This window comes from Drosophila kikkawai, chromosome 3R (assembly GCF_030179895.1).
Source record: "Drosophila kikkawai strain 14028-0561.14 chromosome 3R, DkikHiC1v2, whole genome shotgun sequence".
NCBI lineage: Eukaryota > Metazoa > Arthropoda > Insecta > Diptera > Drosophilidae > Drosophila > Drosophila kikkawai.
The window spans coordinates 34368363-34384010 of record NC_091731.1 but is presented as its reverse complement, the minus strand read 5'-3'; positions in this window follow the sequence as shown (position 1 = coordinate 34384010).

Genomic DNA, 15648 nt, shown 5'->3' with positions numbered 1-15648 from the left:
TCGCAGCTCATGGCTTTGTGTGCTTTTTTTTTGTGCAAGAATTGCAATTGTTGGCAACTGAATAATACCTTTGCGTGGCTTTATTGACTGCACTTTGCCAAGCAATTCCGTTGGACAATCGCCAGAATGCTTAGCACGTGATGTCAAAGCCCTATACCTTCTCCCTCCTTCACACTGCCACTTCCGCTTCCCCCCAAAATCGCTCATACGCAGATCCTGGGGGATGGCAAGCAAGTCTATCTGTTTGTTTGCCCATCGCAACGGTCCATTTAGCCAGTTGTCAGCTTTTCCTGACTGCCTGCAATGCAATTTTCCCATCCGCCAGACTCCAGTCTCCCATTTCCGTGATGCGCTTTTCGCCCACGTAATTGTGCGTGCCAACGACAACGGCTAAAACCCGCTCTAAGTCGGCCTAAAAGAGCCACTGAATATAGTCCTCCGGCTGGCCCATTTGGACACTTCCTCCATCGTTTAATTGGCTGTTGCCCGTGCAAAGAGCTTGGGGCGAAATTGACATACAAATGGCCCAGCAGACATTGAATGATTTTTGGGCGGAAAGCCAAGTGAAAATGTTAAAAATTGCTAACAGTTGGTTAGAGGGGAAGTTCATTAAAAAATGTATCCTTCATTAGTTTTATTATTTTTAAGGGCTTTTAATATAGACAACAGGTAAATATTAACTGTAATTTTAAATAGGAACCCAAGTCAACCAAATTTCACATTTGTTATGGTTCTTAACCAACTTTAAGATTCATCGCACATCCCACACAGAAACCCACTTGATTGGTTTCCACTCCAGCCACTGGATCCCCAAAAAAAAACTCCTTTCGCCGCGTCTCAGTGGCTTTGCTGCCACTTTCACCAACTGCCAATCTCTCCGCACGTCCTGGCCATAAAGTGCAGCACTCACTAAGCCAATTTCAGAGTGTTTATAATTGAAAGTTGCCGACATAGCATAAAAATAACAAAAGGGGTGAGAAGGAAGTACAAAAAGTTGTGTAAACAAAGCCAAAATCCTAACTGAAAAGATCCTTAAATTAGTTTAACGCCTCTTAAATATTAATCTTATAATTTCGTTTTAAAATCCCCACTGGCTTTCATCAATATTCCACATGTCGATGGCATATTTTGTGGCATAGTTCCAATATTTATTTAGCTAATTGGCTAAACGGTTTGGAATCCACTGCAAATCACATACAAATACCCTGCCCTGCGGCAGACACTGACATTTATTATTAACCTGTTATAACTGCCAGCAATGGCCATAAATAATACCAGAAGAAACTCCAGATTCCCATTATTTAATCGAGTTAATAAACTCAGCCATTACGCGTGTGGGAATTTGAGTGATGCGAGTACTTGGAATTTGTGAACTGTACAAGCCAAAAAGGATGAGAGAGTGTCTCAAGGGACTTGTCGGCTCAGCTCCGCTCAACGTCAATAATAAAAGTATATACTTGCCAGGGATAACACAATTTATGGTCTTTGATTTATGGCCTTGGCTTAGGACCAGGCCCCCCATTAGCAGATATGCGTATACGTGATATTTTAAAAGCCAATTTTGGGTTTAGCCATAAAATGGAAAATCTGTTTCACATATTAGCCATCACAATGGCTTGGGAAGCAATGAACTCATTTTATCTAATATGAAATACTCTTTCAATTTATAATTTTGATAGCTTAAAAATTAAATTTAAAGCAGTTTTATTTTAGTTGCTCTACAGAACATTTTGTTGTTACTTTCTTTGAAAAACCAGCATCAGAAGGGTCTTGTTTCTTACCATGTTGAGCAATTTCTCATTATTTGGCGTGCCGCATTGCAACCGCAACTCTATTTGAAAAGTTTCCTCCTCACTTTTTGTGGCAATTTAATTATCACAGCATGAGCATCAAGAGTGCTTTTTCGGGGCTGGTGTTACAGCAAATGCAATTTCCGTGTTAAATATTTGCACGAAGAAGCAACAAACTTTCTTCTCGCGTTCTTTGGGAATATAGCTTTCTTTTTTTTTTAAAGAAAGAAAGTATAATGTTCGGAATATTTACTTTTTATGAATGAATACTTCAAAATAATTCTTAAAAAATGCCTAAATAACTAACATATTTGTATCCGCATTGAATTGGCTGACAGTCCTATAATTTCGTGCCGCATTTTCATCTATTTCCAAATTGGACACTAAGCAGGCGAAGGTGCTGCCAGGCACATCCTTTAGAAATCCTTTGGCTTCATTTCTCTGGCTGTGAGCCAAACAGCGGAAATGCCATTCAATTACACTGCTGGGCGGAAACGGAAGTGGATGCCATCTTCATCTTCAGCACATTGATGCTCACCTTTTGTTCAGTCTGTTTGCCAGCCTTCAATATGCAGTATTGTCCCATTATATTTACTACATGTATATATATCCCTTAAGTCTCGGCAGGAGTCGAGGCGGTGGCCATTGTCCTTGCATAACGACCATCAATGTGCAGTTGAAGCTGCTTCTGTGGCTTTGGCTCTTTTGCCAGTACTTACTTAATTCTGAGGCTTTGCTGTGGCTTTTGCATCCGGCCACAATAGAATCAGTCAAGAAGGCAACAAGGTGGGCAGTGGGGCCAACTTCTCATTCCACGAAACAGCTGAAAACTTTTGCCGCAGGACCAAAGTCAACTAATGCAGAGCAATGTTTACAGTTTATTTAAAATTGTCAGCGTTTTCTATTGTTATTTGGCTGTCAAACAATTCAAATATATTTCAAGTTCTAATCGTTTCCATAGTTATATAGTTTTAACTACAAAATAAAAAGAGATATATGTATGTATTACCTCCCCATAAAATCAATGAAGCTGAAAAAAAAACGCAACTTTGCATTTAAATTTCATGCTGCCCTATACTTATTATTTTCCAAGTTCCCAGGGTACAAGCTTTCAAGGCCAATTAGCTTCTAATGACCCCCACTATTTATGGGCCATGCTCTGCTATTTTTCTGGGAACCTTTTTCCCCCCTGAAGTTTTCCGAAATGTAAGAGACACACGCAACGCAACGGGGAATTGGTCACCGGGAATGGTCATCTATTTATGTCCTTAGGCCGATGGGATCCGCTCCCAGAAGTGGCGACATTTGTAGTGGGGCTTATTGCCATGCTCACCATCAGTTAAGCATTTAAGCCATTTTCCTGCGGCCACCGGGATGGTTTAAGCTTTTCAATCGATGCGCCACTTGAAAGCCAAGTCACTTAATCTTTATAATCCCGGCACACGCCAGTACCCCGCTCACATATCGGTTGAAAAAAAATATATATAAAATTCATGTAGCCACGCTGGCTGGCCATGACAACTGCAAAGCGGATTGAATGTCCGGAGAATGGATAAAAGCGGTTTTAATAAATAAATTTATAATTAAAAAAAAGGGAAGGGAGTTTTATTAAATTGAATAAAAGGTTTGATAGTGAGCGATTGTATGAATATTGATGGGTTTTTGTCCTCTGAAAATTAAACTTTATTCAAGACATTCTTCTTTCTTTTTGTCTTTGAATAAACACATTAAAAAGCCGAATTTATTTAGCCTTTCCAATTTGTTTTTATAAAATTAATGGACTTTCTTTTTCGTTGCTTTTAAGGCTTCTTCAACTTATTCAATGAGGTCCTCAGCTAATTGACAAAGATTATAAAAGCTTCTAAGAAAGCGGTGTTTTCGTGGTCGCCGGAAGTTTCTTTGTAATTAACTTAATTGTATTTGTCTCTTTGTTCATAAGAGCTTTTGTTCATTAACATAAGCCCGGGTGGCCGATTAATTCTAGAGTGCTTCAAGTCAAAGAGCAAAGACCAAAATAATATAAATAACACTTTAAACAACCCATGATTCACTTTGTCTTAAAGCATAGATGTAAAAATAATTAAGTCGTTGTGCTAACAAATAATGAACTTGCTCAACTTTTTTTCCCCAAGAACTTGTGGTGGAAATATTAAAACGCTGTTGAAAATGCAAAAAGTTGTTGCCATTAAGTAAAGCCTTCGCCTTGAGATGCTTCAAGTAGTCAAAGTTTTTCAATAAGCAACGGTGTCAAAAGCAAGTCAACTCGAGTCTAGTGAAAGAAAAAGCTTGATAAGGAAAATTAAGGGAAAAAAAGTAATGTCAAGCGAGAAAATTCGATACCAAGGCCTCAAGAATTTATGATAAATAAATGCAAATAATTGCAAGCAAGCAGGATATGTTTCATGCTTTTTGCAGTAATAAAATCATTGTGCTCATATTTGTAATGGTTTTTGATACAGAAGGTAAAGAAATAGAAGGAGTTACACTACAAGAAAAGGAGTGTTCTTTAAAAACTTTTTGCATTTTATTAATACAACAGAAATTTATCTGAATACAGGCATTTTAAAACTAAATATAGTTTATTTTTTGACTAAAACACATTCTCAAATTTAATATTTACCCATGTTTACCCATAACACTAAATCTTATTTATTTCAGTGCACAATAAACAAAGGTAATAGCACACAGCTTATTGAAGCACTGAAGGCACGCAATAAAAACCAAAAAGGCATATAAAAACCCAAAGAGGAATATACAAATGACAAACAAAAAACCCAACCGGAAGTTTTCGGTGACGGAACACCGGATATGCGAAAGGTTTGAAATAAATAATACAAAGGGGCATCTGTTAACAGGGCGGGACCGCTGCTGTGCGGGTGAAATAAAAATAAATATTGCATAATCGATTGGTGTTTTGATGTTTGAACTTTGTCCCCTCCCGAAAGGGGTTTGATTTTATATTTCTCGTATATCAAAGAGGAATTTATTGATTTCAAGGTGTCACATATCGCGGAATATGACAAGTAATTTACATTACTTTAGTCCTTTTATGTCCTGCGTAAAGTGTGCTGCATAAAGCTCGCAATTTATTACTTGTTAAGAGAAGTACAAATGCCTGTATTGCCGCTTTCCATTTCCCGGGTTATTTTTCAGGCATTTTGGCATCTTTAAGGACGAGGTCGTTAAACTTTTACACATTTCGGGCTGCTAACCACTTGAGTCTCGTTTTTTGCGACCACAAAAAGTTAAGAGCGTAAATTTTCACAGCTTTGCTGCTTTTCATGTCTTTAAATTACATTTTTGTTTCGTTTGCTTCACTTTAAAAATCTTTTAATTTATTCTGTATTTATTTTCAGAATGATGAAGGTTTTTTTTATGTATTATAAGCGTTTATAGCCACAACATAATTTCCACCGCATAATCAAAAATGCGGCAAATTAATCAATTTCATATAATTTCAATTTACAATGCTTTTGCGGTTAGCCATAAAAGTGTACAAAAATGTCGAGCTCAACAAAAGCGGCATGATTTTTTCTTCCTTTGTGTCCCGTGTGCATGAATAATGTATAAACACATTTTAGTTAATAAAACCAGCCACCACGGACACAAAATTCATTTTATTTTTTGCCTTGAATAAAGTGAATGAAAAGCACCAGGAAGTGGGTTGGCAGGCGCTGATGATTGACGTTGTTATTAACGAGTTTGTACCTCTAAAGAAGCGCAGTTCAAATCGATGAATAGGCACAAGGAAATTTTAATTATTTTTCCATTTTTAAGAGAAGAACACAAGCATTCTTTTTGCAAATAAAAGAAAAGCTACAACTCTGTATAAATGCCACTATTTTACCAACACATTTTTCATAAGAATTACTCAGGGTTGCCTTATAATTGTATATTGTTTTTAATTTTAGTATTTCCTAAGTGAAAGCCTTATAGTAGGCCATGCTAAAATATTTTTACTTATACTTGGTATTTAAAAAAAGCAAATTATTATTCAGCCAGCAGTCAAGGCATTAGGACTGCCTTCGGATATACTCTGGTTTTTATTTTATTTTTATTTTCATTCAAGTCTACTTTTATTTTAGTTTTGTTTCTTATTTTTGGTTTATATTTTAATTACCTAATTTTTTTTTCTGAATTATGTTTAGCAGGTGTTGATCCTTCGTAGCCGTTTTCTGAGGCTGTGTCCTATTTTGTTGAAGTATTCTTTTTATTTAATTTTATTTACCTTTGATTTATTTATTTTATTTATTTTGTTTTGGTTTCCTTAGCTGAAAATCTACTGTAGGTTGTCATTTATGGGAAAGGCCTTTGGTAATAAATGGAGCTCACATGTACAAGCGTGGCAGGTGGTTTATTATATTTATTTATTTTATTTTATATACTTGTGAGATGGTTGTTAGCCCTCTTATGTTAAGTTTTATTATAATAGTTTTCGGATATTATATTTGTTTTTAGAACTTTGCAAGTTAGCTCTCCCCGTATGTCCAGGTTCCTTATGTACCACTCGGCGTTAGTGATACGCCTAAGGAACTTGGACTGGAAGGCCTGGATCCTTCGCAGGTGTGTTCTGGCTGCTGTGCCATAAACAGCCACTCCGTACTTCCAGATCGGAGCCAGCAGGGACTGGTAGAGGCGAGTCTTGCACTTCAGACTCAGCTTTGACTTCGGGCCTGTTCATCAGCTTACGCGCCTGGCAGTGTTTTGCAGCTTGGCCCTAGTCTGCTTGACGTGGGAGCAGAACGTCAGCCTCTTGTCCAGAACCAGTCGCAGGTAGGTGTACTCCACGTGTTGTGGCAGGAGCTGACCGTGCAGAAAGACACCTGGACATGTGCCTCTCCTCAGGGTGAATGTGACCACCGCACACTTGTCTGTGTTGATGGCCACATTCGATCTACAGGCCCAGTTTTCGAACTTCTTAAGAAGCAACTAATTATGAATCTTTTTCTCCCCGCTCCTACTTTCCTGCTGTCACTCTCAGGCTCTCGGCCTACTCCAAACACTTCCCTTTTTACATACTTTATTTTATTTTATTTATTTTATTTTATTTAACAAATATGGTAAAATTCAAAAGTGCATATTGAGATTTATGTTAAAATAAATATCAGTCTTCCACTTAAGTTTGCAAACACAACCAAAGCATTCCCTGAAGAGCAAGCTTCATCATAACGGACTGAAACAGAGTATTTGAGCTCGTGCTCTGATTCCAAATCCAAGACCTGGTTCTGCGGGCTTCGGGGAAATGAGTTCTTCTGCGATGTGCACGAGGACTACATACAATATGAATTCATTTACAGCTCGTTCTCCGGTTCCAGGTCCAAGATCATGTTAACCTGCTCATTTAAACCAGTTGGATTTCAATGAGCAGATGCCCAGCTATCGGCAGGCCTTGAACATGATCTTGGATCTAGAAACGGGAGAATGAATTTATCTTGTAAGTAGTCCTAGACCATCTCGCAAAAGAACTTATTTCCACGAAGCCCGCAGAATCTGGTCACCTACGATACTTCTTGGGAGCTGCTCATTTTGCTATTGTGCCTGCCTTTGGCCACACTAAGCTTAAATGCATATTAACCCAGACAACAATTTAAGCCCAGAGTTTTAAATTCTGTCAGAATAAACATTTCTAGAAACCTGATAAAATGCAGAGTAGTAGGTCGAGTGGAACAGGGAGCAGAGCAAACCAAATCAACCCAGAATTCATAAAGCAAGCCCCGACGACTGACCGTAAAAACTTTCCTCCGGGGGGCAAAGCAAAACAGAACTGTGGCAAAACATAAAACTCAGCCAGAGAGGCATAAACAAACAGAGCGCAAAGCATAAACGAACAACGAATTTTGCAACTTTTGTAATCGAGACCCCTTCTCTGTGATGGTGACAGGACGAAGGCTGCACCAGTTTAGGGAAAGAGTTTGTCGAAAATAAAAATATTTCACTTGCAGCTCCTTTGAGCAAACACCAGCAAGCTACTGCAAACTAACCGAACAACAAGCAACAGCTGCCAAAATGGTGAACAATCAAGCCCAAGAGCATGGCCAGTAAAATATCCTGTACGAATATCCTGTGAAACTGTTTCCCCCCAGACACTTTCGCCCTCGCCGCCTGGAAGGGACTTTTGACTCAACACACAAGTACTACCACTCGTCTGGCATCATTATTCATTTTCGGTTGAGTAAAATTAATGAGCTGACCAAGCTCCTACAGTGGCAGCTTATTTTGCTCATTTTGAAGTGCTTAGGCGGGTGTTGGTCCAGTTAGTTGACCCCAAATTGAGCTAGACTAACATGAAGTGGGAAAAAAATAGTTATTATTGTGTAATTTATATATTTTCAGAGTCCATGAGGGACTCTGCCTTCATAATTATAGCCACAACAAGACTTCGGTGGCAGAGATCAAGAAAAGGATTCAAAAGGGTCAAGCCTGCTCTATTCATTTGCACTTGTTGTCATTGATTGGCTGAAAATCGATAGCCTGTCACGGGAATTGGGTCACGATGAGCAAGCGAACAGAAAACTCGAGACACCAAAGGGCGAGTTTATGCCACTTTTTCCCTATTCAATTACCGCTGCTGCGAGTTAAGGCCATTCAACCCACACAGAGACCCTCTACGAATTTATACCCCGCGGCATATACTATACACTATAATATACAGTATAGTTGGGGGCTCTGTCTGGTCCAACCCTCTTTGTTGTCGGCGACACGACCGATTTCGCGGGCAATAAACGCATCAGACAGTGGGCGGGGCCCACAAAAAAGGCCAACGAAATGTTAAACAAAAATAGAGCAAAGGCAAGTGGAAGGTTTAAGGTTCTTAAAAACTAAATATTAAGTGACTGCAAATTTCAAGACTTTATTTCCTTAGCAGAATATCCTTCCACTGGTACTATTTTCCAGCCTTCCTTGCAGACTATTCGGATGTTTTCTCCATTCTTTACTGAAATGTTTTGTTTTCTTTAAGAATAATAGTTCCTTAATTAAGCAAATGAAATGTAATTTTTCCAGAGCTACCAAATGTTCTGGGCTAGGTCATTGGCCCCTCTTAGGAAGCATGTCAATTGCACCATTAATAATGACAATGCGCCAGATGGCTCCGGCCTCTATACCGCCTGATGTCCGGCCATATATTACTGTACGTGCCCCAAGGATCCTGCCTCTAGTGTGTGTGTGTGTGTGCGTCTTTGAGTAATGACCGGAACATGCAGGATGAACTTCCTCCAAGTAGGCCACAGAATATTCGTGAGACGAAGCATAAACTAGTGTTTTGGGTAAAATTCATTGTACTCAAAACACACATGTGGTATGTTAAATATTTTTTGTCTGGAGTCTTAAGGAGGTTAAAAGTTTTTCGAATATTGTCAAAGCTATAATGCAGCCAATAAGGCGTTCTTCGAATAAATTGCTCAAGTGGTTATCAAACTATTATTACTATTCGTGACTGTGGCAACAGCTTGTTGAGTTTGAAAATAAAGCGTTTTATTAAGGTAATAATTATTTTAAAAAGACTGCCAAGAGTATATTATTTATGTTATAATAGGTTTAATCACTTTAATATGCTTTTAAATATCATAGAATTTATCATTTAAAAATCTACAAAAAGTTTAAAGAATATGGTAAAGTCATTGCAATAAAATATTCTTGCCACATTTTACGGTTTAACTGCAAGACGCCGCCAAGAATGTAAATTGAAGTGCAGCTGGGGAAATTGAGGCAGTGAATCCTAATTTTGGTACAAAAGGCATCCTCAATATATGCCAAAACTTTCATCAAATGGAACATTCGGGATTACTGCTCATACGCCCTGTGGTCCCAGGGCCAACATAAGCCGTCAACTCCATCCATTCAGGCATAGCTTGTGTGAGACAAAAGCCATACATTTTCATAGCCAAGCACGTCGAAATTCTGATTTACTTCCTCCACAGAATCTGAAATAGAGATATGAACAATTTGAAATAAAGAAATAAAAAACCTTGTTCAAAAAAGTATAAAAAGGAACGGATTGCAAAAGAAAGGTTTTTTTAGGATTATGATATGTTTCTTATTAATTTCATTTGCTTTATATTTTCACTTCACCTTTTGAAACCCATTCTTCACCTGCAAGTTGTTGAAAGAAATGTCCTTATTAAAAGTTCAGCTTTGAAAAAACAAGAAAGAATGACAAACTGACGCAATGACAGCAACACAAAACGCTTCAAGCTGTCTTCACATTATGCAATGTGTCAGAAAATAAAACATTTTCCACATTACTAATAAAAAATCTGCAAAAAGTGCAAAACGTTTAGCCTCAGACAGAATTGGAGTTTTTCTTTTTGTGGTTTTTTTTGCAAAAATAGAGCTGAAAAGGTAAAACTGCCAAGGTGTGGAAACTCTTCTGATTGTCAGCGGTACTCCCTTCACGGTATCGTCCTTGCAAATGTTGATGTCACGGAATATGTTCCTGTCTGGCAGCTATAGTTGACATTTTCAGCGCCCTCGACTATCAGACGCCATTCCACAACCGACAGATGTCGACGAATATAACGTGTCTGAAGGGCGAGGTAAAAGTGTAAAATTGCGCATATGAACATTTTGGCATGCTGTTATCGGGAGCGTTTGACTCCTTAAATTGAGTGAAATATTTTCACAGGATGACAAGCTTTTTATTTATATATATTTTTATGGGTGTGTATATAAATGGCGGAGAAAATTTATTACAAATATGGAAGGAGTAGCTTGATTTCAGAAGGGATTCTTTAGCCATTAGAAAGAAAAATCTATATTTAAAATCTATAATTGACTGCTTTCAAACTTTATACTTTTCCTGAAAATTGTTATTGTTTGTTACACTTGTAACTCCTTAGTTTGCTCAAACTAATTGTTTGAGGCTAACAAAAAGATCCTTGTGCATCCTCAACAAGTGAACTCAACAAATTAAGAATTGTAGTTTGAAAGCTTCATTGGTTCGTTACGAGTTCTAAAAGTTTTCTTTGAATGATTGTTAAAAACGAATTTCTTATGAAATACAAGTGGTTTTGCCAATTTAAAGTAGAATGTCAAAACTTAAAATTGGTTAAAATTTTGTAACAGAATTGCCATAAGACCCAACGCATCATAAACATGAAACCAAACTACTTTATATATTAACTTTGTGGATTATATAATATGTTTGGATTATGTAGTATACCTAGCTAGTGTAAAATACAATTATGTGGCACACAGCTTATCTCACTGGGGAAGTGTGAGGAGATTATCATAATTAGATGAGCTTTTCCGTACCCAAAACAATTTCCAACTCAAGCGCTGTACAAGAGATACACAATGTTGGAATAAATATGCAAAACAAAACCTCATCCAGAGGCTCGCAGGTGACAAGGGACAAACTTTGTCTTGGCACACCCGCTCACACCCCCTCACCTCGAACACATTCACATTAGGCTTTCAAGTTTTTCGTTATCCCCCCTCCACTGAGTCCCCCTAAACACCTACTTAAGTGCTTAGACATCATTTTCGAAAATTCCCGGTGAAATTTTAATTTCCTCACGCACACATATGGTCGAGCATTTTTGAGCAGGCGCATTAATTAGCTCAAGTTTACACGTTGCCATTTGAGAATACCCGAGAAGAGCTCCCAACATGTGGCAAGAACATAAAATTAATTGGATTGTTTGGTTAGCATGAAGTGTGCTCTTTATCCGTCTCAGTCTTCCCTTTTGGCCTTATGTTTTTCATTTAATCTTTTCGGTTGGTTTAACTTGTTGTTTTGGTTGAGAATTTCAAGAGGAGGAAACCACATGAAGAAGCTTTGCACCTTTGGGTAAACTCTTGGGTCTTCTAAAAATTTGTACACAATTGAAGTTTTGAATAATAATTAAACAGGTAATATTACTTAGTATAAATGGTAAATAAAAACATCACACAAGACCAGTTTTCCTGGATGATACTCAGCGTGGTTGCAGCTAGATTCTCTGCTACTTCACCTCCAGTCTCCAGTCTCTCCTTTTTATATCCTGTAAGTTATTTTCCCTACCAATTAAGATAAAGAAATTACGACCAACCATTAGGTAAACTGACAGATTCAACAACTTTCTGTAATTTATGGTCAGAGAAAACTTGAAATACATCTTTCACTTTAATGTGCGCTGCAGGCTGTTGGTTTTGGCATCAGACTTGAGATAATTTTTAGGAATTATGTCTGGTCAGGGACAGGGATGTACACAATGTTAATAGCATTTAATTGTTCGTTTCGACTCACTTCAAGGCTGGAACAATGCTTCTGTGTGGGGCAGCACTTTATTATCACATTTTTCGCTTTGTCACAAGCGTTGCCTTGACAATGGAGAGGAAGCTCTACCACTCGGCTTCCTTTTATCCGATAATAAAACGAAGCCCGAAAATTAAATTAATATAACAAAGATCTTACTTGAAATAAGCAGAAACAGGCGCCGAAAAAAATTAAAGAGGCTTGAAAATGATTACCACTTTTGACAAGAGTATTTTTTAACATACTTTATGAACAAGAAATTAATTAAGATAAAGTATGATCAATGCTTTCTTCACAGCTGTGTCTCTTTATTACCTCCATACAGGTGCATGTAATAAATTAATTTAATTAAAAAACAGTCTTACTTTTTAGTTTAAAATATATAAAAAATATCTTTAGCCTTTTGATGTTATATAGTATTTTAATAGTCCAAATTAAACAAAGTAAACAAGTAGCCCTCAGCATTTAAGGGAAAACATTTCCCTTACTGACACTTTCCACCCACATTTCCCATTCTCGGCTTTCCATTTTCCATTTGCTGCGGGCAACGTCAAATTGTCAGAGAAACCAGACGGGCAGTGGGTGGTACTGTGTAATGTGTCCTCTGTCTTCCGTCGGCGAGTGAGTGCAAATTGTCACAGGACCAACAGAGCGTATAATCAATTTGCTGATGTGATAACAAAGCAAACTCTAGTCTCTGTAACAACAAGCTCAAAAATTTATTTGATTTTAAGAAGTCAACAAAAGGCAAATAGCTAGATTTGAATCGTAGCTACTTGCTTTCAGTCTCTCAATCAATATCATATCAATCAACCAAATGACAAGTGATATTTTGTGTGAAAATAATGGGGACAATCCTTATCTTTGTAAGAGTACTTGGGTCACTTGTCAATGGGATTCTTGGGCTATTTTTTGGGTAATATTTATGATAAACAATAATTTAACTTGACAGTTAAAATATTAGCTAGCTTTACTCCTGCTTAAAAAAAATGAATTAAGACAAGGAAGTTAAAACCTAGTTGAAATATTGTTAAAAATTAAAGAGAGTGAAGCTGAGAAAAGTGTTATGCACAAATTTTCAAACAGCTTTTAATTAAATGTCACAAAACTTACCAAAAAAACAGAAAGAATCAATAAAAAAAGAGCGACGAGTAAACAGTCAACCCAGGGATTTACAAGGTTTAAACCTGTTCACCTGTTCTCCCAAATGAAACTGAAACACATTGGGGTTCTGTTTGTGAATGGTACCCGAAAATTAATTAAAAATCCAGGTATATGTAAACAGGTGTGTCAGTCCCAAAGGTTGTAACAAAAAATGGAAGATGAAAAGAATTTGGAAAACCAAGGACCATGAAACCCCTTGATAATAAATTAATTAAAATTGCAAGCCAAATACATATTTAATTCATCGATAGGTTTCATTAATTCAGTATATAATTACCTAAAAGAGTATGAATCTGATGGAAATTCCAGACAATGAGATGCCTGTTCCATGTGTTGATTACTGCGTATACATAAATCTACTCAATTATTTCGGAAAATAGGAAATTCTTCTGGGAAACATTTGACTGGTTTCTTTCTATGTCAGAGGTAAGGAAAACACATTCAGAATTAATGGGGGAAAAATATGCAATTAGTCTTAATACTTGTATATATACATAGGTACCTGAAAAAGATAAACGTATGATAAATTTACTTTTTAAAATTTAATATAATCTGAAACATTTGAAAGGAAATATCTAGCATGGAAGTTTCTCTACAAAATTCAGAACCTTTTTTACTAAAACATGTTTATTGGCTTCCACAAAAACTCTATAAGAAGAGTTTTAAACTAAACTAAAACAATTTTCTTTGTGCAGTAACATTTTAGGTTTTTGTTAAGCTAAAAGAAACTTTTAAACTAATTTGTAACTGTGGCAAGGACACGTTTTATCTTTTTTCATCCCTTACACCCTCTAAAAATATATTGAATTATTCTGTGCAATCTGGCCACTTTCCTAATTAAGACGCCATTACATGGTGTTTCTAAAGCGATTACATTTTACACATACTTTGGCATGCCGCATTGCATCCGCAATTCGATTAGAAAAGTTTGGCTGTGTTCTCGCTTTTCATGGGAATTTAATTATTTCGCAGCAGACATGGCGAGTGGCTGCAGCTGCAATAGTAAATTTGGCTTTAAAATTAAAAAAAAAGGCGAACTTTAAAATCTTATTAAACTTCTGGTTCTTGTTAAATAAAGTTAAGTATCTAAAATACTTAAAGGCTCTATAAAGCCCTATAAAAATATGGTAACAAGATGAACAGGAAGTTAAAATAGTAGCATTTCTTGCTCTTAACTTATTGTCATACATTGAGCGGAAAAGGAAATGTTCCTAATCAGCTTTACACTTAAAGTTTGAAACGTTTCAACTAGCATTCTGATAGCATTCCTGCTCCACATCTTGAGGCTTTTAAGATGCCCAAGACTTCACCCGCTGCAGGTGTGTATACCTTTCAATGACCCTCAATGTCACTCGCAATTGTACTGACCTAGATGGAGTCTCTCTCTTCCTATGCTGTCAGTGAATGGATGATCATTTTCCGGCTCTCATGCTTCAGTGGCAAAAGGAGCTACGGGCAGGTGTACTTGAAGCCCTTTTAATACCAACCCGAACACACACATTCGCCACCTTCTCACCTGCTTAAATTCCCGGCTTAGAAAGCACATTTAATTGTTATGTTTTCCCGGACGGTTTACTTTGCTCTTCTGCCTGTTGGTCAAGTAAATTAATGAATTTTCCCCATCCCATTTTCCGCAGCTTTCCCATCGCTTGCCGCTGTCCGCCGTTGTTTGTTTCGCCCACTCGGTTGCCTTGGCTTCTTCAGCTGCGGTTTTCAGCTAATTGACAAAAAGTATAAAACCAACGGATGGAGGGGAGAGCGATGAGCTGGCTTCGGAACTTTCATTTTAATTAATTAAGTTATGTTCGACAATATTTGTACCTTTGGACAAAGAGTCTTTGTCTCTTGAAATGAAGAAAACGGAAGTAAGGAGATTACTAAGCATTAAACCAGAAAGTTAATAAATATTCAGAAAGAGGGAGAATGTTTTCATTCATCACCTATAATCTTTTTGTTAAAAAAATCTATATTTTGTCTGGCAAATAAAATATGTTACTAATATGGAAATCAAGTATCTCGGCTGCTTTCAACTCAATTTGTGTAATCCAATAAGTGCAGATGTCAGCTCAACCGTTGCCAACAAATATTCTGCATTCCGAGCAAATAGAAACGGTTTTAACCAGGCTTTGTAGCAATTTCATGGCAATTTCCTAGCAGGCCTGCACAACGGATAACCAATAGGAAGCTGGCAAATGCCAAAAGATGCACCAGAGCGGTATAAATGTAAGCAATTAAATGCCTTTCAGTAGGATAACTTGATGGAGGGAAAGGGAATTTATGCATAGCAGGACAAACAAATTGGGATCTAAAAAAATGTTTAAGGAAATTTAGAAGTCAATTTTTAATACCTAAAAGGATTTTAAATGCAGTTTTATATATGGGAATATTTGTAAATTAGACAATTATTCTATTAAGCATTTTTCCAAGTGTATAAATGTGCAAGGCAATTTACGACAC